This window comes from Pan troglodytes, chromosome 2, assembly GCF_028858775.2.
Source record: "Pan troglodytes isolate AG18354 chromosome 2, NHGRI_mPanTro3-v2.0_pri, whole genome shotgun sequence".
Taxonomy (NCBI): domain Eukaryota; kingdom Metazoa; phylum Chordata; class Mammalia; order Primates; family Hominidae; genus Pan; species Pan troglodytes.
In genome coordinates, this window is record NC_086015.1 from 135,525,120 (window position 1) to 135,548,371 (window position 23,252).

The window sequence follows — 23,252 nt, forward strand, 5'->3', positions numbered from 1 at the left end:
CCATTCTGCCCGAAAGTGGGCCATAGAAATTATTTTTTCTTATTTTATTATTATTATACTTTAAGTTTTAGGGTACATGTGCACAACGTGCAGGTTTGTCACATATGTATACATGTGCCATGTTGGTGTGCTGCACCCATTAAGTAATCATTTAGCATTAGATATATCCCCTAATGCTATCCCTCCCCCCTCCCCCCACCCCACAACAGGCCCCAGTGTGTGATGTTCCGCTTCCTGTGTCCATGTGTTCTCATTGTTCAGTTCCCACCTATGAGTGAGAACATGTGGTGTTTGGTTTTTTGTCCTTGCGATAGTTTGCTGAGAATGATGGTTTCCGGCTTCATCCATGTCCCTACAAACGACATGAACTCATCATTTTTTATGGCTGCATAGTATTCCATGGTGTATATGTGCCACATTTTCTTAATCCAGTCTATCATTGATGGACATTTGGGTTGGTTCCAAGTCTTTGCTATTGTGAATAGTGCCACAATAAATATACGTGTGCATGTGTGTCTTTATAGCAGCATGATTTATAATCCTTTGGGTATATACTCAGTAATGGAATGGCTGGGTCAAATGGTATTTCTAGTTCTAGATCCCTGAGGAATCACCACACTGACTTCCACAATGGTTGAACTAGCTTACAGTCCCACCAACAGTGTAAAAGTGTTCCTATTTCTCCACATCCTCTCCAGCACCTGTTGTTTCCTGACTTTTTAATGATTGCCATTCTAACTGGTGTGAGATGGTATCTCACTGTGGTTTTGATTTGCATTTCTCTGATGGCCAGTGATGATGAGCATTTTCTCATGTGTTTTTTGACTGCATAAATGTCTTCTTTTGAGAAGTGTCTGTTCATATCCTTCGCCCACTTTTTGATGGGGTTGTTTGTTTTCTTCTTGTAAATTTGTTTGAGTTCATTGTAGATTCTGGACATTAGCCCTTTGTCAGATAAGTAGGTTGCAAGAATTTTCTCCCATTCTGTAGGTTGCCTGTTCACTCTGATGGTAGTTTCTTTTGCTGTGCAGAGGCTCTTTAGTTTAATTAGATCCCATTTGTCAATTTTGTCTTTTGTTGCCATTGCTTTTGATGTTTTAGACATGAAGTCCTTGCCCATGCCTATGTCCTGAATGGTATTGCCTAGGTTTTCTTCTAGGGTTTTTATGGTTTTAGGTCTAACATGTAAGTCTTTAATCCATCTTGAATTAATGTTTGTATAAGGTGTAAGGAAGGGATCCAGTTTCAGCTTTCTACATATGGCTAGCCAGTTTTCCCAGCACCGTTTATTAAATAGGGAATCCTTTCCCCATTTCTTGTTTTTGTCAGGTTTGTCAAAGATCAGATAGTTGTAGATATGCGGCATTATTTCTGAGGGCTCTGTTCTGTTCCATTGGTCTATATCTCTGTTTTGGTACCAGTACCATGCTGTTTTGGTTACTGTAGCCTTGTAGTATAGTTTGAAGTCAGGTAGTGTGATGCGTCCAGCTTTGTTCTTTTGGCTTAGGATTGGATTTACTTGGCAATGCAGGCTCTTTTTTGGTTCCATATGAACTTTAAAGTGGGCCATAGAAATTATTATCCCTCTTCCCCAAGGCGGTTCATAGAAACCAGAACCCCTTTTCCACAATGCCAGTAATAAAACCTAAAAATATTACTCTAATTTTCTCTCTGTTTTTCTGTGTAAAAATTGGCCACATAGCCAGTCATGGTGGCATGCGCCTGTAGTCCCAGCTACTCGGGAGGCTGAGGCAGGGGAATCATTTGAACCCGGAAGGTGGAGGTTGCAGTGAGCCAAGATCACACCACTGCACTCCAGCCTGGTGACAGAGCAAGGCTCCACCTAAAAAAAAAACAAAAACAAAAACCCGTCCATAGAGAAATTATCTGACTTGCCTTGTTTGACTACAGGTCATGTAACTGCCCAATGTGTTCACCTTGCCTGCTGCCTAGACGGAGCCAATTTATCAAGATTGGAATTACAGTGGAGAAAGAGTAATTCACACAGAGCCAGCTGTGCAGGAGACTGGAGTTTTATGATTATTCAAATAGGTCTCCCTGAGCATTCAGTGGATCAGAGTTTTTAAAGATAATTTGGTCGGCAGGGGGTTGCAAAGTGGGAAGTGCTGATTGGTCAGGTTGGAGATGGAATCCTAGAGGGTTGAAGTGAGTTTTTCTTGCTGTTTTCTGTTACTGGGTGGGATGGCAGAACTGGTTGAGCCAGGTCTGAGTGGTGTCAGCTGATCCAGCCAGTGCAGGGTCTGCAAAATATCTCCAGCATTGACCTTAGGTTTCACAATAGTGATGTTACCCCCAGGAGCAATTTGGGGAGGTTCAGACTCTTGGAGCCAGTCTGCATGACCGCTAAGTCAAACCATGAACTGAATTCCTTCCCAAAGTCAGTTCGGCCTATCCCCAGGAGTGAGCAAGGACAGCTTAAAGGTTAGAAGCAAGATGGAGTCGGTTAGGTCTGATTTCTTTCTGTTGTAGAAAGTAAAAAGTTTCCTCTTCAAAGTTCCCCATCTTGTTAAAGAATAAATCATAAGTGTTAGAAATGGCAGTTTCTTGTAAAGACTAACTTTCTTCAAGCCTCCTTGCTTTGTGCTAATAACTCTTTGTTAAGCCCTATCCTATGTAACTGTTGGACATGCTCACAAGCATGTTCCAGCTCACAGTCTATGCCCCTTCCTTATTTGGAAATGTTATTGCTTCCTTAAACCTTTTGTAAGCAACTTCTTTGTTCTTCCTTGCACTTACCTATTTAGGAAAGTTTTAGGCTATTAGCAAATCGGGTATCAGTTTAAGATTTTGAGGTTCAGCTCCAGCCAATGGATGCTGGACACAGCAGTAAGGACGATCCAAATGTACACGGGATAAATATGTCCACTTTTCCTTTGTTCAGGTGTGCTCTCACCATTGTTCCATCTGCGATTGAGCACCCTTTCTGCAGAAAGTAAAGATTGCCTTGCTGGGAGATCTTTTGTCTCCGTGCTGACTTTTCTTTGCCACACCAATTATTTCTAACAATTTTGGTATTTCTAACAACTGTCATAATTCCCTCAGTTATAATTTTGCATAGGTGGTTTTAGTCATAAGACCCCCATTGCAGAGAGGGGCCAGCCCCATAGCCAGGAGAAAGGACTGAATGCTCAGAGAGGCCAAGAAGAATCTAGGCAGACTTTGCTTGGTTTCCCACTCAGTCCATTAGCAGGAGATCTTACCCTTTTTGTCCAATCATAGCTCTACACAGCTGTCCATACTTTGTTGAACCTAAGCATAAAAATGGGCAATTTCCCCTTTATCTTTGGGTCTTCATTCTGTAGGCTCTTTTGTATAACGTTAAATAAATTTGTATGACCTTTCTCTGATTATCTGCCTTATTGTGAGTTGATTTTTCAATGAACTATCAGAGGGCCAAGCTCTTGATCCCGACAGTATATTTCAGATTTCATTAAATACTTGTTAAATAAATACATGATAGACAACAATGTTATTTGTCGATAATTAAAATACCAAGATATAAAATTGCCATTTCTTTAAACTTTTGGCTCACACATACCTTTTAGCAGAGATATAGCAGGATGGTTTAAAAAAAAGAAAGAAAGAAAAGAAAGAAATACCAGCTTTATATTCAGGAAATTCTGGCTTTTAATACTCTATATTAAAACCAAGATTCTGTTATGTAAGCCACCCGGTTTGTGTTACTTTGTTAGCGAAGCCCCAGGAAACTAATATAAAGGGCAAAATAGGGGAAGAGGGAGGGAGAGAAGAAAGACAGCAACATCAGCCTAGTAAATTGAGTCTCTCTGGAAGAAAAAAGAAAAAAGACAAACATTCACCTAAAGCTAATTTGTTATGGGTTTTTTTGTTTTTTGTTTTTGGTGTGGTGTTTTTTTTTGGATGGAGTTTCACTCTTGTTGCCCAGGCTGGAGTGCAACAGCGCAATCTCGGCTCACTGCAACCTCCGCCTCCCAGGTTCAAGCAATTCTCCTGTCTCAGCCTCCTTAGTAGCTGGGATTACAGGCGCCCACCACTACGCCCAGCTAATTTTTGGTATTTGTAGTAGAGACGGGGTTTCATCATGTTGGCCAGGCTGGTCTCAAACCCCTGACCTCAGGTGATCCACCTGTCTCGGCCTCCCAAAGTGCTGGGATTACTGGCATGAGCCACCGTGCCAGGCCAATTTCTTATGTTAACATAGCCTCAAGTTTCCCAAAAAATAGTTAATACGTGTTCCTGATGTTTAAGTGTTTCTTTCCTGAGGAGGTAATAGATGAGAAACCTTTCCCTACAGCAGTGTTTAAGGGGGTCAACATGGGTCTTCAGCAACATCACTTGCAGTACTTGCTTGAAATTCCCATTTCTGCTTCCACTGAATCTTCCAAATCTGGAGATTCCAGGAGCATGAATTTCTTACCAGCTCCCCAGGGGATTCTTTAAGAAAACCTCTAGCTAGCAGCCTTCTGCTCCCTCTGTTGTCCAAGTTATACGTTTGTAAGTTTCATTGGTTGGTTTTATGAGGAATATGTTCCTCCACATTCTACATTTTCCTTTGTGCTAAGAAAGGATCTAGAAACATCTGAAACTCTAACATTGTAATTGAAGCTGTGGATCAAACTGTAGAAATTATAAATTCATCTGGTTGTTTATTACATCTTAGTTCATTTTGTGTTGCTTAGAATACCTGAAACTATGTATTTTATAAAGAAAAGGAATTTATTTTCTACAGATCAGGAGGCTAAGTCCAAGGTCGAGGGGTTGCATCTAGTGACAGCCTTCTTGCTGGGGACTTCTTTACAGAGTCCCGAGGCAGCACGGGATATCACATGGCAAAGGGGCTGAGCATGAGCTCAGGTCTCTCTTTCTCTTCTTATAAAGCCACCAGTTCCCCTCCCATGATAACATAATAATCCATTAACCCATTAGTCCATGGATGGATTATTCCATTCTTGAGGGAGAGCCCTCATGCAATCATGTCTTTTTTTGTTTTCTTTGAGACAGAGTTTTGCTCTTGTTGCCCAGGCTGGAGTGCAATGGTGCGATCTCGGCTCGGTGCAATCTCGGCTCACTGCAACCTCTGCCTCCCAGGTTCAAACGATTCTCCTGCCTCAGCCTCCCGAGTAGCTGAGATTACAGGCATGAACCATCTTACCCAGCTAATTTTGTATTTTTAGTAGAGACGGGGTTTCACCCTGTTGGTCAGGCTGGTCTTGAACTCCTGACCTCAGGTGATCCTCCCGCCTCAGCCCCCCAAGGTGCTGGGATTACAGGTGTGAGCCACCACGCCCAGAATTCAATCATGTCTTAAAGACCCCACCTCTCAATACTGTCTCACTGGGGATTAAGTTTCAATGTAAGTTTTAAAGGGTACATTTAAACCATACCACTATGGGATGTAGGTTGTTTTGATGAGGGACAGTCTCAAAATGGGAGGAAGATTAGAATATATATATATATAATAATACGAAGAAAAGGCTTATCTATGTATTAACCGGGGAAAGTTTGCCACTTTGGTAGGAGAAAAAAAATTATAAAAATGGTCACTATATCAAGATAAATGCCCCTGTCTACAATGAAGATTTAATTATTGTAAATTTTTATGCAGCATCTAAATCCATAAGTCAACAACTTCTAAAAATGTAATGAGAAATAGGTAAAAATTTAATTACAGTAAGACTGTAGCTTATCTTTGAAAATTAATAAAAATAAAAAAGTGTCCTACAGCCAAAAAACTTTAAAACTCTCTCTGAATTTGTTTCAGAAAAAATTCAAATCAAGTAAAGTAAATAGATCCTTTTGTAGTTCATAACAGTGATTACTGGGTTTTCACGTTCGTCTGCGAGATGTGTCTTTCTTTTTTTTTTGTTTTTGTTTGTTTGTTTTTTGAGACAGAGTCTCGCTCCGTCTCCCAGGCTGGAGTGCAGTGGCGTGATCTCGGCTCTCTGCAACCTCCGCCTCCCGAGTTCAAGCATTTCTCTGCCTCAGCCTCCCAAGTAGCTGGGATTACAGGCACCCGCCACCATGCCTGGCTAATTTTTTGTATTTTTAGTAGAGACGGGGTTTCACCATCTTGGTCAGGCTGGTCTTGAACCCTTGACCTCGTGATCCACCCGCCCCGGCCTCCCAAAGTGCTGGGATTACAGGCGTGAGCCACCGTGCCCGGCAGCCTTTTTTAAACCTTTTTACCACATCCGCACATTACCCATCTGACATGGAAAAAGAAAAGAATTGTAAATAATTTAGAAAATAACAATAAAATCACAATGCATGAGAAACTATGGGAAACCTCAAAAACCATGAGAAAAAATTCATAACTTTAAACATTTTTAATATTAACCAATAAAGAGTTGAGGACTAAACTGATTTTTTTATCTTGCCCAAATTCCCATCTAAAGAGTCTGGGGAGTCATGCCCTATAAACCATAAGTTCTCATCAGATGGGTTTTATTTAACCCTATATATTGTGGCTTTCCAACCTGACTCTGGCATAACATTATGAGACAAGGAAGAAAATCGATATATTTTACCCCAAAACATGTTTATTTGCCATATCTTGAAATGGCCCTGCAAAGCTGTCCTTTGTGGGGGAAAATTTGTGTCTGTAAAGAATCTCTGTTAACGTAACTAGATCTTTTTCTTTCTTCCAGGCCCTCCCAATCCTAGAGATTAACTAAAAGTTTAGCACCTTTTAAAGATCTGAATATGAAATATTTGCCATCTATTATCTCTAAGGGCAGCCACAATAAGACCTCAAAGGAATCTTGGCCTCCACAATCTTTTATCTTAACCCAAATATTTCCTTTCTGTCAGTCTCAGATCTTTAGACAAACTCAGCCAATTGTCAACCAGAAAATGTTTAAATTTACCTATAGCCTGGAATCCCACACCCCTGACTTTGAGTTGTATCATCTTTCTGGATCAAACCAATGTATTTCTAACATGTATTTGATTGATGTCTCATGCCCGCCTAAAATGTATAAAACCAAGCTGCACCCCAACCTTCTGAGGGCTGAGGGCTGTGTCACGGGTCATGATCACTCATATTTGGCTCAGAATAAATCTCTTCAAATATTTTATAGAGTTTGACTCTTTTTGTTGACAAAGCTTTTAAATTAAGCTTTTAAATCAAAACATTTTAGAAGAAGAAAGCTAAAGTAAACCAAAAGAAACATGAAAGATGAAAGTAAAAAACCATGAATTACAGGAAAAAAACAGAGAGACAGGACGAATAAATACATCTAAGAACTGAATCTTAGAAAAACAATGAAATAGGTAGCTTAACTGGCTAATATAATTTTTAAAAGGCAATACAAAATGAACACATTTAGAAGTGAGAAAAATATACATGCACATAAAGGGAATTTTAAAAGATTATAAAAACTGGATGAAATAGATTATTTTAATATAAATTACAAGTTTATACTAAATGTAAGTTAATTTACCAAAAATGACAGCAAAAGAGATGGACAAAACCAAGGACACAAAATACTACAAAGAAACTGAGAAAGTGATCAAATGGTTACCCTTTTAAAAACACTAAATTCAGACAATTTCACAGAGGGCTTCAATCAACTTCGGTCAAATCTACAAGGAACAAAGCTTGCCAGTGTTATTAAAATAGTTCCAAAGCATAAGGGAAAAAGGCTATTCAATCAGTATTTACAAAACCAGTATAACTTTGACACCAAAATCTGAAAATAATAACACAGAAAACTATAGACCAATATTTTATGAACACTATTTAAAAATCCAAAATAAAATAATGGAAAAAGAAAACATCTATTTAAAAAAATGCAACATGATCAAGGATTCAATGAAGAAATTTAAAAATTCAACATATTAAAAGATCAAAGGAATGTCAACCTAAAGGAAAAAATTGAGGCCAACTTAACGTAAGTAGAGATTTTATTTGGACCAAGTTTGAAGACTGCAACTTGTGAACATAGATTTAAGTTGCCCTGAATATATGCTCTGATTAGCTGCAGTTACAAGTAGGTTTCTAAAGAAAAAGAAGAAGCAGTTCCTAAGGTGCTTACCAAGAATTTTATATTAAAATCACATAAGCTACTGATCGGCTATACATTGTTCTTCATATCAAAAATTCCAGGAATATGAAAGTAATGGGTGGGGCAGGTAGTCAGGAACAAAATGCCTTCCTTTTTTTTTTTTTTTTCCCCCACTTTTTAAAAGGCAAGGTCTTGCTATATCGCCCAGGCTGGTCTCCAACTCCTGGGCTCAAGTGATCCTCTTCTGCCTCAGTCTCCAGAGTAGCTGAGACTATAGGCATACACCACCATGCTTGGCTAATTTAAAAAAAAAAAAAATTTAGGAACAGGGTCTTGCTATGTTGCCCAGGCTGGCCTCCAAATCTTGGGCTCAATCAATCCTCCTGGCTTGACCTACCAAAGCGCCAGTATTATGGGCATGAGCTGATGTGCCCACCATCCTCTGTACTCTTTATTTATCATCATACAAAATTAATACTTGAATACACACACAACTTCAAATCTCCTCCATCCCCCTCCCAGTTTTCAGCTCCCTTTCTTAGCTAATTTTTCCCAAAGAGTTCTTGGTGGTTACTACTTTTACATCTTCAGCTCCCACTCCTTTTTCAATCAGTTGTGATTGTACTTCCATCTCCACCACTCCACAGGCACTGTTCCCATCAGACTCAACACGACCTCATCTTGCCAAATCCAGTGGTCACTTCTCTGTCTCTGTCTTTCTTCAGCAAACACTCAGGGCTTTCAAAAAAGCTGACCACTTCCTCATTGAAATACTCTCTCCACCAAGCTTCTGCAACACTACACTCTCCTGTTTCCCTTCTAAGTTCTGCCTTCATGTTTTCAGGCCCCTCCTCCTCTGTTTCAGCTCTAAATACCAGAGGACCAGAGAGCTGTGTTCCTGTTCCTTTTCTTTGTAATTTTTTAGTCATGTTACCAAACCAAACCAGGGTCTGCTCACTCAGTGCAGTAAAGCCAAACATCTACACCAAGGTTTTGCAGCAGGGGGGAAAAGAAGGCATTTATTTGCAGGGCACCAAGCAAGGAGAATCAGGCAGCTCACACTGTAAGACCCAACCTTCGCAATAGCTTACAAGCAAGAGTTTTTAAAAGCAGGGATAAATTTCAGGGAAGTAGAAGTTACAGGCAGAATTTTAAGGCATATGTGGAGGTTATATATTGATTTGGCCTAAAAAGACAGTATATATTGAAGCAGGAACTTACAGGTCATTGGTGGATTCGAGGATTTTCTGATTCGCAATTGGTTAAGGAAGGGAAACTTTGTCTAAAAACTTGGGATCAGCAGAAAGGAATGTTAGGTCTGGCCCATGGGTATGACGTCCTTTAGGCTCCTAAGGAAGAAGTTTAGAAAAAAGAATGGCAGTCAGAGTTCAGTTCTCAATCGCCCCTTATCTGAGGTCTACATGCCAGTAGATCCATTTGGCGGGGGTCTGTGTTTCTGAAAAGTAGCTCAGGGCCATATGTTAAGATGTTGTCTTTAGTTTCTACAGGGAACCAAACATCTCAGGACTCTAACTACCTTGGCTATTGTTTTCAGCTACTATTATCTTCTTGCTTATCAAGTTGCTTATTTACTTATCAGGGCTAGTGAGGTGGCTAGTTCACTGCCTAGAATTTCCCCGGAAGGAACTCAATATTTTCCTCTATTTCCATGCTTGGCAAGGGGGGAGGAGGGCCCTAAGAGGGACCCCTGCTCCGTTTCTGTCATGTGACCTTAGACGAGCAACTTAATCTGAGCCTTAATTTCCTCATCTATAAAATGAGAGTTAATAATAGTACCTTTCTCATATAATTATGTCAAAGTCAAAATAAACATGTAGAGATGAATCCATAAATTTAATATTTTATTTGGGAAGAAAGAATTGCAATTTGGGCCATACATACAGACCTGGTGGTCTTCGGGTATGTCCAAATAGCAAAGAACGGCTTAGCAGTTTTGAAACGGGAAAAGTTCCCTTATTCCCTTCGCAGGGCGTGTGACGGGGGTGTGGCGCGCTTCTTCAGTGCCCCGCTGCTCACACCTCTAGGGGGAGCATACAGACGGTCAGGTTGTGAGGCTCCGACCCCATAGCAGTGTCTAGGGGTTAATGTTTACAGCTGAAGCCCCAGTGGGCCTGTGTTACAGGGTGCTCTTTCAGTTTAGCCGTCCGTAGGCGGCTTGTGCTAGTCAGCTCAATCAGACACCCTGCCTTATCGCAGGGACAGAGGGCTTTCTGTATCATGGGGTTTCTTGCCCTGGTGTACCAGAAGAATCAGATCACACGTAGGCTTGGAGAATGAGTGCAAGGTTTATTGAGTGGAAGTAGCTCTCAGTAGATGGGGGAGCCAGAAGGGAGATGGAATGGAAGGTTGCTTTCCCCTGGGGCCAGGCCGCCCAGCAGCGGGGCTTACCTTATACCGCCCTGGCCAAAGTCCGTGTCCTTCCGCGGGTTGATGGCCTGCCGGCCTGCTGGCCTACCGGCGTCTGTCAGTATGTTCTTAGGCCAGTGCGTTCCTCTCAACGGCTAGGTGCTTGTGTCTTTTTCCACTGCTGTGATCCTCTCAATGTCCAGCCGCTTGGGTGTCTGCCCACTAGGGTCTCAGGGTTTTTATAGGCACAGGATGGGGGGATGGGGGCATGGTGGGCCAGGGTGGTCTTGGGAAATGTAACATTTGGACCTGAAAACAAATGCCTGTCCTCACCTAGGTCCGTGGGCACAGGCCTGGGGGTGGAGCCCTCGCCAGGGACCCGCCCTTCTCCGCCCAGCACTTCCCTGCCCTATTCCGATATCAGTTTTATAAAAAAGGAGAAATGTTATGTATTCTTCTTTGAGAAAGTTCATTGGCATAAGAAAGAATTTAGGGAGTCAGAAAGCTTCAACTGGTGAATGGTGGCTGTGGGCACAATTAGTGCTAGCCTTTGCAGCACGTTATCTCAGAAGATAGAGATAAAACTGGTTTCAGGTTACAACAAGCAGTTTGGGCTTGCAGGGAATTACATTCTTTCAGCAATGTTGTACCCTGCGTGCTTGTTCCCCCCGGCTTCTCAACTCTGTTTTAGTTGTGAGTGACAAGAATGACCCAATTCTTATGATCAACTTTCATGATTGTTATGAGAATTAAACGAATTAACATCTGTAAAGCATTTGAAACAGAACCAGCCAGGTAATGAGTCAGTGCTTCTCAAATTTTGAGGCATATTAGAATCACTTGTGGCTTTTAAAAATCTTGATATCCAGCCCATATACCATGGCAATTAAATTAAAATCTCCAAAAAATTCTCTAATAACTAATTAGGCACAGGGTTTTTTTGTTGTTATTTTGTTTTGAGACAGGCTCTTGCCCTATCAGCCAGGCTGGAGTGCAGTGGCATTGTCAGAGGCCTTTGAACCAGAGCAACTCCATCTTGAATAGGGGCTGGGTAAAATAAGGCTGAGACCTACTGGGCTGCGTTCCCAGGAGATTAGGCATTCTAAGTCACAGGATCAGATAAAAGGTTGGCACAAAGTACAGGTCACAAAGACATGTACATTAATTATATGCACTAACTATAATGCATTATCATGCTAAAAGATATGCCCAGCAGTGCCATGACAGTCTATAAATGCCATGGCAATTTCAAGAAGTTACCCTATATGGTCTAAAAAGGGGAGGAATTCTCAGTTCTAGGAATTGCCCACCCCTTTTCTGGAAAACTCATGAATAATTCGCCCCTCGTTTAGCATATAATCAATAAACATAAAAATCGGCAACCAGCAGCCCTTGGGGCTGCTGTGCCTATGGAGTAGCCATTCTTTTGCTTCTTTACTTTCTCAATAAACTTGTTTTCACTTTATGGATATGCCTCAAATTCTTGCGTGAGATCCAAGAACAGCACAATCATGGCTCACTGCAGCCATCTTGGGTTCAAGCCATCCTCCCACCTCAGCCTCCTGAGTAGCTGGGACTATAGATAGGGGAAAGTCACCACACCCAGCTACCTTTGTTTATTTTTTGTAGAGACGGGGCTTCCACCATGTTGCCCAGGCTGATCTCGAACTTCTGGGCTGAAGCTATCCTCACACCTCAGCCTTCCTAAGTGCTGACATTACAGGCATGAGCTACTGCACGCAGCCTATTTTTTTAATTCTAAGGTAACTTCAGTGTGAAGCTAAGGTTGAGAACCAGGATAGTAAGAGATATAAAAGTATGTCTTAAATGAATAAGATAAACCTGTGTCTCTCTGAAGCTTCATCATCTGTGTCTGACACTTTTGTTGCCATTCACCCAATTTCTGAAGCCCAATGCCTAGGAGTGCTCCTTGATTCTCCCGTTAGCCTTAAATAATGAGGACCAGAAAAATTAAGTATAGAGTTTATAGGAGTCCAAAGCTTGAGGATGGCCACATGGGAGCATAGATTCAAGTTGCCATAAATATACACCCTGATTAGTAGCAGTTACTAGTTGAGGTTTTAAGGAGTAAAAGAAGAGGCAGTTCCTAAGTTGTTTACCAAGAATTTACATTAAAATAACATAAGCTAATGATTGGCTATATATTGTTCTTTGTATCACAAAAACAGGAAGAAAATGGATGTAGCAGCTAGTCAAGAACAAAATGCCTTTAAACAATTGTCCCAGACATAGTGGAGAAGGTGACTGAAGTCCCATACTCATGTTTCTCTGAGCCTGATAAATTCTGCATATCTCACATAGCTCAGACTGCTCTGAGCTATTTTCCTTTTCTCACCCTTCTCCCTCACATCTCATATCCAATACTAGTATGTATTTTTCTCGTCCATTCACTTCTTTTGACCTCCCCAAATCCACCCTGATCCAAGCTACAATCATCTGTTTCCTGGACCACTACAGTAGCCTCCTGGCTGTTCTCATTTCCTTTTTTGCTTCTCCATAATTCATTCTTCACAAGCAGCCACAGAATTTTTAATGCATATCACTCCCCTGATTAGAGCACCCCATTTGGCTTCCCATTGCGTTTTGAATAAATCCAAACTCCTCACCATGGCCTCAAGAAGATCCTGGGTGATTCAACACCTTCCTACCTCTCTGACCTTGTCTGCTCCTGCCCTTTCCCATTTTTACAATTCTTCAGTCACTCTGGCCTTTTTTCTTTCCTCTGAGACCACAACCTCACTCCCTGCCTCAGGATTTTTACACTTCCTGGGATGCTCTGATGGCTCTCCCCTTTCCTGCATTCAAGTCTCACCTCAAATGTCACCTCATAGAAACCCTCTCTGACCACTCATCTAAAGTATCCCCCACCTCAAGTCACTCACAGTCATGTCACCTTATTTTATTGTCTTCACTGTAGTTCTCACTGTTACAGGACCAACGGGTTTGTATGTCCGCTGTGCAGTATCAGACTGATAGGCTGAGACAACAGGGTTTGCAGCAGAGAAAGAGTTTAATGATTGCAGAGTGGCCAAGTGAAAAGATAGGAGGAGACTCAAATCCATCTCCCCGAGATGTTCTGTGCTGGGGCTTTTAAGGGGATCATGGAGGGCAAGGGCCTAGAAAATTGAGGTCATTAATTGGTCAGGTAAGCGTGATGAAATCATCAGGATGTGGAAATTGCATTCTTTGTTAAGTCAGCTTTTCATGGGGCATCAGTGAGGTCCTTCAGACCAGTTGACATCAATAGTTTCACTGGTATGCAGGACCTGAAAGAATATCTCAAATGGAAAACAACATTTCACAATGTTTAAGTTGTTATCTACAGAACAGTTAAGTGGTGACAGGTCTGTGTGATTCTGGGGTAACAGGCAGTGAATAACTCTTAGTAGGCAGGTCAGAGAGTAAGCTGACCTCATGATTAATGGTGAATGTGCTGTGATCTTGCTTTATTTTTATTTCTCCCCCTCTTTTCTACTCTGATTAACTTTCTGAAGTCTATAGGGATGGTTTCATCATTATCTGAAATTATCCTCTTTATTTATTTGGTTACGCATTTACTATCTCTCTCTGCTAAAATACATTTCATTTTAAAAAGAAACTTATCTATTTTGTTCACTTCAGCATTGTAAGAATCTTGAACAGTGCCCGACACATATAGGCACTCCATAAATATTTTTTTGGATGAATGAATATGAGGCAATAGGCATGGAAACAAAAACCAGGTTTTTTCAACTGAAATTGAAGGAGAAGAGCTCTTTCTTCTTAGGTGAAGCTTACAGCAGCCTTGGCCCTAGCTTCAATTGGAAAGATACATAGTTTACAAAATTGAAGCCAAACTGGGAGAGAAGAAGAATGGAATAGATGAACGTCAGTGGCAGTTTTATTCCAAGTTCCCACTGATCTTTTCCCTTCCTTTTGTTCAGTAACATGAAGCAAAAAATTATTTTCCTTGCCTAAAATGAATCAGATTAGATTAGATTTCTGTTACTTGCCTCCAAAGGAATCCTGAATACTATAGTGGACAACAGGCTTCAAAGAAAGTTCCAACATCGGAGGTTGAGAAGGGGACTCTGGTCAGGAGCCCATTACCTAGACTGAGATCCCACTGTTCCTCCCATCAATGCCAAGCCAAGAATATAAAAAATGCCCTTCACAGAAACAACCAGGGAGGTGTGATCCTCAGATATGCTTTCAAAAACAAACTTGCCCATAAATTCCAAGGAGAGCAGTTAGCTGACATCCTCCAGCTGCAGTGCCTTTGGGATCTACTCTAGTGTTTGACCTGAGGCCACATTCTTTTCTGGTAGCCCCAGACGACTGAGCATGGCAGGGGTACCAGGCCTGAACATATTTTGCCCCACTCAAGATTCCTCTATTGCACTGGAGCCCCCATTTTGCAGGCTGTCTTTCTCTGGGTTGCACTAATCTGAGGCTCTCTGGACCCAATCCTCCTTCTTTCCACTCTCCTTTCCCAGTTATTGGACCTGCATTATCGTCTGAAGGCTTTCCCTCCCTACTCCTTTATCAGCCATTACTCCTACTAAATTGAGTGCCCTTCTAACTCTGTCTTGGCATTTGCTTTCTGGAGGAGCCAACCAGCACACTAACCAAGTGCAGGGCAAGGCCAACAGCTCTCATGCTATCTAGGGGCTGGTGTGAGGAAGAAAGCATGAGATGCAGGTACAATGGAAGGAGGGGAGACTTCTGGAAGATCAATAATTTATGGGTCCACAGCAATAACTTGTTTGTGTCTATTGAAGGGAAAACAGAGAGAAGAAGCTGAAGAAGACGATTAATAGCAGCTATGATTGAAATAAAGCAGAGAGAAGAAACATCTCCCTGGGAACTTTCCTCCTCCTTTCTTGTTGGAATTTTGTATACACCACCATAAATCAGATGTTTATGGCTCTGAATTCACACACTTTACTTATAACATATTCCTTTAACTATGGCATTGATCCCTGTGATGCTGAAGGTACATTCACATAGCTCTTCGCATTTCCTGAAAAAGGAGAGGGGAATTCTCTTTCATTATAACAGGATGTCCTCTCTGTCGATGGCCATAGACATTCCTTGTAGGAAGCTGTTTCAGAATGCTGAAGATTGACTTGTCCAGCAGTTACCTTCCCAGGTCCAATACATTGTGATCTTGTGCTGTTGGTGACATCCCCCTGGCCTCCATATTTGTCTCTTTGGCTTCTGCTTCTAGATACCACTATTCCACTCTCTTGTAAACTTTCTAGCTTTGTTTGATAACATCAAAAGAATAAGGATTTTGGCTGGGTGCGGTGGTTCACACCTGTAATCCCAGCACTTTGGGAGGCCGAGGTGGGTGGATCACCTGAGGTCAGGAGTTCAAGAACAGCCTGGCCAACATGGTGAAAACCCATCTCTACTAAAAATACAAAAATTAGCCAGGCATGATGGTGGGTGCCTGTAATCCCAGCTACTCAGGAGGCTGAGACGGGAGAATCGCTTGAACCCAGGAGGCAGAGGTTGCAGTGAGCCAAGATCATGCCATTGCACTCCAGCCTGGGTGACTGAGCGGAACTCCATCTCAAAAATAAATAAATAAATAATAATAACAGTTTTGGAGTTAGCCAGACCTGAGTTTGTCTTCTTACACAGTGCTACTTAGCTATCTGCCTTTCAAGTATGTTGTGAGGGTTAGATGAAATACAACGTGCCATGAGACTGGCACATGCACAACATACGGTAGGCACTCCATCAATAGTGTCCTGTCTTCCTCTCTTTCTCTTCTAAGGCGAAACATCTGGTGTTCACTCTCTGACCTTGCCTTCATAATTGCCATTCTTTACCCTTTTGCTGAAGCTCTTGCACAACTTCCTCTGCCACCCACATCATCTCACAACCACACCCACAACTGGAGTTTTACAATTACCCATCTGTCTCTCAGTTAGGATGTCCCATATTCCTCCTCCTCCAAAACGAGGAAACTGTAGTAACAGCATAATTAACAATGTAGTACTAATGTTATAGTAGATCCAGTGGTGGGCTGGAGCCAGTTTATACTGGTTTACAATAACCAATTGTTAAACTTTCAGTAATTTTGCCAACTGGTTGTTAAATGCAGCCATTATTAAAAATTAAATTATATGTTAAAATAAATTATATTTAAAATGAAGGTAAGAATACTCAAAACTCATCACTTACAAATTATTTTACTACATTTTATTATTTATGCTCTTGAAGTTATTTTCACTTGTGTCTGCATAATGGGAATATTGTATAATGGTGTGCCTGTCTCTTTCCACCTCCATGTAAAGTCACATCATGTTGGTAGCTTCAAATCAGCCATAGTAGGAGTATTTTCACCATGGAAATTGAAAAATGCTGCAAATTATAGAAAATTATAACTTTTTTTCAGAGCCAGTTGTTAAACATTTACAACATAGCACTCAGTGGATCCTTTGGAATATGATCCAATAATAATAACAGCAACAGCAAAATAACCAATAATAGCTAAAGAAATGAGCTATTTTTTAAAGAAATTAATTACCATCGAGATATCCCCATCAAACCATTTGCAATTCCCTAGACACATCATGCTCCCTCATGCCTTCATGTCTTTTTCATTGATCTAAGTACCAGGTTAATAAATGATTAAATGAATGTTTCTCTTCTGAGCAACCATAATATTCTGTGCTTGTTTTGTTGGATTTATCTCATAATTGTTTATCTTTTCCTACAACATAGTATTCTCCTTGAGGCAGGGACTTTGTCTTTCAACCTTGGCATTCCCAAGGACTGCTCATAGTAGAAAATCAACAAATGTTTGTTGAATGAATAAAACATTTGAATCATTAGCTTATCTATAGCAATAGTTCTCAAACATTTAGTCTCAGGACCCCCTTATACCCTTAAAAATTATTGAGGATCCTTAACAGCTTTAGTTAATATGGGTTGTGTCTACTGATACTTACAATATTCAAAATTAAAACTGAAAAAATTTTAAAACACAAGAATACATAAGCACACATTCAATTTGTCATGAGAGTAATGATGTCATCACATCACATAGCTTCTGGGAAACTCCAGTGAACCTTCATGAGAGAATGAGAATAAAAAAGAAAATAATATTTTAGTGTTGGTGTGAAATGTTTTGTGTTTTGTTTTGTTTCGTTTTGTTTTGTTTTGTTTTTGAGATGGAGTCTCGCTCTGACGCCCAGGCTGGAGTGCAGTGGCACAATCTCGGCTCACCACCACCTCTGCCTCCCGGGCTCAAGTGACTCTTCTGCCTCAGCCTCCCCAGCAGCTGGGTCCACCGGCATGTGCCACTATGCCAAGCTAATTTTTGTATTTTTAACAGAGACAGGGTTTTACCATGTTGGTCAGGCTGGTGTCAAACTCCTGACTTCATGATCCACCTGCCTCAGCCTCCCAAAGTGCTGGGATTACAGGCATGAGCCACCACGCCTGGCCGGTGTGAAAATACTTTGACCCCACAAGCCCTCTGACTAGATCTCAGGAATTCCCTGAAGGAGTCTCAGGGGCCCTCTGAAGGGTCTCAGGACCCCCAAGCAACACATTGAAAATCACTGCCTTATAGTAATTCTTCAACTAAATAAACTAACTCAGAAAAAAACATTCCACAGAGTTAGGTACAATGGATTTGATGATTTAGGATTAAGCACAGTAACTCTGTCCCAGAGGGAACTTGGAGAAAGGTGGACTGGTAGTCATTTGATGTGAGTCATTGTTTTGTGGATTAAATAATTTTGTAAAGTGAAAACGTGGTACTAAGCCCATTAATCAATTACATATTTTTGATAGACTTTCTATAGGCTGAGGTATTTTTTAAATCAAGTAATTGGCATATTTTAGCAACCGATATTTTGGGGTATATTTTATGACTCTTGACCTTACGCTGGAAGCAGCACTAACTTTAAAACTCTCCAGCTACAGAACCCTAGTCTCCTATCAGGCTTTCTGAGACTGAGAAGAAGTAGTCAATAAATAGTGATTCCTGTGGTTTCCTTTTGAAATAAAGACTTTTCTGATTGAAACATTCATGCAGCTTTATAATCTGGTGTGATTAGTCCATTCTCACACTGCTATAAATACCTGAAACTGGGTAATTTATAAAGAAAAGAGGTTTAATTGACTTACAGCTCCACAAGCTGTACAGGAAGTATGGCTGAGGATGTCTCAGGAAATTTGCAATCATGGCAGAAGGCAAAGAGGAAGCAGGCACATCTTACATGGTGGGAGTAGGAGAAAGAGAGTGAGGGGGAAGGTGCTACACACTTTTAAAACACCAGATCTCATGAGAACTCACTCACTATCATGAGAACAGCAACAGGGAGGTCCACCCTCAGTATCCAATCACCTCCCACCAGGCCCCTTCTCCAACATTGGGGATTACAATTCAGACATGAGATTTGAGGAGGGAAACAAGTAGAAACCATATCACTGGTCAAATCCACTAATGTCTGTACATTACCACAATAATTATTATTTAATTGTTTAATTTTAAACAGATGAGAAAAGAAAGCCACTACTTCATTTTCCAAAATTGGGAGTATAAAAATCTTTTTCTTTCCTGTATCTATATAATATCCAAAATTATGTTACAGAAGTATTTTTGCTTTTCTCATGCTAAGAATACAAGTTCTTTCTTCAACATTATTTCTAATAAGCAGTTTCAGATAAAGAGTATGAATGTCAAGTTGCTCAGTTTCCACTCTTGTCAACTCTATTAAGTTTATTATGTAAAAAAGAAGAATGAAATGAGATAAAATGGATATATTTAGGATGTTTCGGGATGCCAAAACATTACTAATTTTACTATGACATAACAGAGGATGCCTTAATGCCTTATCACAAAGCTTTTCCCATTAAGCATCACAAAGGGTTCTATTTTTTCTTACAGTAATTCCCCTTTGAGGATAATATATTGCCATACTTCCTAAAGGAGGGTATATTTATCTTAGATGATGTATTCAGCAAAGTGTGTGTGTGTGTGTGTGTGTGTGTGTGTGTGTGTGTGTGTGTGTTAGAGAGGTGGGGGTAACATAATCATGGAGTATGTACCCCATGATAAGTAATTTAAAATTTTATTTTTATTAAAATAAACACAGATATATCAAATAAAATGAAGACATTATGTTAATTTTCAGATCAAATATGGAATTAAAAAATGTCTCTCCTTCAGCAGATTAATTCTCCCAGAACACACACCAATTGACAGAAAACAGCAGGGAGTCTAGACTCAGCAGCCTTACTGAAGAAGACTTAGAAAATCACAAAGCTTTGAAAGTCACAGAACCAAGAGATAAAGATTGGCATGACTATTTATCCAAAGCAAGTCATCCAAGTGGGTAAAAGTGCCCATTCTTCTGGTAACAGGATAAACAGATAAACAGTATAGAGATATTACAAGGAAATCTCAAAACACATTGGGATATATATATCATAAAATTTTTTTATGTATACAATATATGTATATATGTGTATATACATATATGCATGTTTTGTTTGTTTTGTTTTGTTTTGTTTTGTTGTAAATAAAGGAGTTGATAAGTAAGGATGCTCATACTAAAAATTTATTCATTCATTCAACAAATATTTATTGAGCCCCTACTACGTGCCAGGTATTTTTCTATGCAATGAGGACATAGCAGTAAATAAAACAAGTCCCTGCTTTCATGGAGTTTGCATTCTTATGGGGGAGACAATAAACAAGCAAACAATAAATATATAACATAATGTCTGATATTTAAAGCATTATAACAAAAATAAAACAGGATGGTATTAAGGGAGGAGACCACCCCTCACATTGTCTTATGCCCAATTTCTGCCTCGAAAGAAACAAGAAGTAAAAACTAAAAGGCAGAAATGAAATCCACAGGCAGAAAGCCCAGTGCCACACCCTGGGCCTGGTAGTTAAAGATTGACCCCAACCTAATTGATTATGTTATCTATAGATTACAGACATTGTATAGAGAAGCACTGTGAAAATCCCTATCCTGTTTTGTTCTGTTCTAATTACTGGTTCATGCAGCCCCCAGTCACGTACCCCCTGCTTGCTCAATCGATCCAGACCCTCTCACGTGGACCCCTTTAGAGTTGTGAGCCCTTAAAAGGGACAGGAATTGCTCACTTGGGGAGCTCAGTTGTTGAAGACGTGAGTCTTGCTGAAGCTCCCGGCCAAATAAAACCCTTTCTTCTTTATTTTGGTGTCTGAGGGGTTTTGTCTGCAGCTTGTCCTGCTACATTTCTTGGTTCCCTGACTGGGAAGCGAGGTGATTAACAGACAATCGAGGCAGCCCTTAGGCAGCTTAGGCCCGCCCGGTGGAGCATCCCTGCGGGGGACTCCGGCCAGCTTGAGCAACACGGATCCTGAGAGCACTCCCATGTAGGCAATTGCCCCAGTGGAATGCCTCGCCAGAGCAGTGCATGGCAGGCCCTTGTGGAGGATCAACACAGCGGCTGAACACCAGGAAGGACATGGCACTTGGAGTCTGGACATCTGAAACTTGGTAAGACTGGTCTTTGGAACTTGCCTGCTCCATTTGAGTAGAAGCGTGGCCTGATCACCCACGGCGTGCCTGTACCGGCACTTTGGTTTTTGTTTTTGACTTGACTTGGATTGCTTGATACTTTGGTTTTGGTTTTGACCTGGCTTGGATTTCTTGATACTCTGATTGTGGTTTTGATTCTGGTTTGGTGTAAACTGTAAAATTATGTTTGTGCGCTTTTTACCTGTTCTTTGTTCTGTGGTGTGCTTGTGGTATGAGCCTGGTGTTTTGTCTCGAAGAAGCATGGGTCAGGCACAAAGTAAGCCCACCCCACTAGGAACTATGTTGAAAATTTTCAAAAAAGGATTTAAGGGAGATTACGGTGTTACCATTTTAGCAGGACAAGCCGCAGACAAAACTCCTCGGACACTGAGTTAAAGAAGGAAGAGGCTTATTTGGCCGGGAGCATTGGCAAGACTCCTGTCTCAAGAGCCGAGCTCCCCAAGTGAGCAATTCCTGTCCCTTTTAAGGGCTCACAACTCTAAGGGGGTACACGTGAGAGGGTCGTGATCAATTCAGCAAGCAGGGGATATGTGACTGGGGGCTTCATGCACCAGTAATCAGAACGAAACAAAATAGGACAGGGATTTTTACAATGCTCTTCCATACAATGTCTGGAATCTATAGATAACATAACCGGTTAGGTCAGGGGTGGGTCTTTAACTACCAGGCCCAGGGCGTGGTGCTGGGCTGTCTGCCTGTGGATTTCATTTCTGCCTTTTAGTTTTTACTTCTTCTTTCTTTGGAGGCAGAAATTGGGCATAAGACAATATGAGGGGTGGTCTCCTCCTTATTCCTCTGCTTTGAGACTCTCACTCATTTTATTAGTGGGAGTTCTCACTTTCATTTTTACTACCTATGCCTTCCTGCATGACAGATTGATAGTGATTTATGTAGCACACTTGTGCTGAAGCATTCTGGTGAACTAGAGTAGCGATGAAACCTTTTGCCATTTGAATGAGTACAGGTAGTAAACAAGGGATCAGTAAGCAGGTTCCTATTAGTACTATAATTTTTATTATAAGAGTTTTAAATCCTCCTAGTGCTGGGAATCATTTTTAAACATGGCCTCAGGGTCAAATCCGTGCCACACTTGTACAGGCACATGTGTCAGTTTAGTCATGTCTTTAACTATATCTTCGACTACTTGACCCTGATCATCTATGTGCAGGCAGCAATTGGTAAGGTTAAATTTTCTACAGACTTTCAACTGCTAGCAAGTAGTTGGGAGTCAATCTATTTTGATAGATAGCATTTCTCATCTGAGTTTCTTGCTGGGCCAGAACAGTCAAGGTTTTACTGGTTTTATCAGTAATGATCTCCAAGACAGCTTGCAACTGTATGATTCGGTTGAGCATGTAAATGGGGGTCTGGTATCACCACGAGCCATCTTATGCCCAAGTGGTAGGCCCATAGTATTGTATAATTTTTTCAGGAGGCCGTTTATCATCTTTTTAATTATCTATGGCTATGCTTCACTTTTTGCTGGAAGCATAGAAAGGGAAGCCCAGGAGTTCACCTGTTTTTACCGGCAGTAGGAAGGAAGATGGTTTAATAGTGCCAATAACACAACTACCTGTCCACTGGTCAGGCAGCTTAGCGTAGGCTCTATGTCCACATATCCAGTATAGCCCAGTGGGGGCTGTCCAGTCCCAGTGGGATTCTGGGTGGGCCTAAATGGTCTGCAACTTTGGAAATTTACTGAATGGATTTTTCTCTGTGTGGTTTGAACTCCACCACATAGTCTTCCTACAGGAAGGGTGAAGTCCTTCCCCACTCTTGCTATACAGTATTGTCTAATGATTGAGGCTTTTAGGACCTAGAAGTGATCAGGGTAATTATTTTGGGCCAGGAATTCATCAGGAACTGGGACTGTAGGTACTAATTCTCGGGCTTCCTACGGCCATTGATCTCCTGTTACAGTTCTCCACATACATAACATGAAGTGAGAGTGAGAAACTGGGCTACATGCTCAGCTAACTGCAAAAACAAATTTCTTGTTTTTCCTGGAATTTCTGGTACTGGCACATTTAGTTTATCATAGAAGGTTTGAAATACTGGCTCAGGAGGGCGTTTATAAACTTTTTCTCAAACCACAATATTTACTTGAAGATCCAGTCCAGCTCCAACAATTTTTAGGGTTACACGTTCCCCTTTTTTCTAGCGAGGATTAAGGGGGTTGGTTATTACTAGATCTAAGGGGTTACACTGACCACTGGTACAGGAAGGGCCACTTTTCCCTTTCTGAAGGTGGACAGGATATTTTTATTTTTTTTATTCAAGTAGCCTAAATGACACAATAGCAGTATCTACATTT

At 41.0% G+C, this 23,252-nt stretch overlaps 1 protein-coding gene across 3 annotated transcripts in view; it reads right to left on the reverse strand.

Annotated features, from left to right (window-relative positions):
- Positions 1-10,743, reverse strand: part of CPNE4 (copine 4) — a 752,097-nt gene extending 741,354 nt beyond the window's left edge. Inside the window, exons 1-2 of one of the 3 annotated variants that reach the window (XM_054681026.2) lie at positions 10,416-10,743; positions 9,228-9,355 (exon numbers count right to left, since the gene is read on the reverse strand). The gene's annotated coding sequence lies outside the window, so the exon portion shown is untranslated. The remainder of the gene's footprint in view (positions 1-9,227; positions 9,356-10,415) is intronic. The other 2 variants (XM_054681027.2, XM_054681028.2) reach the window with 2 other exon arrangements.
- Between the last annotated feature and the right edge of the window lie 12,509 nt (positions 10,744-23,252).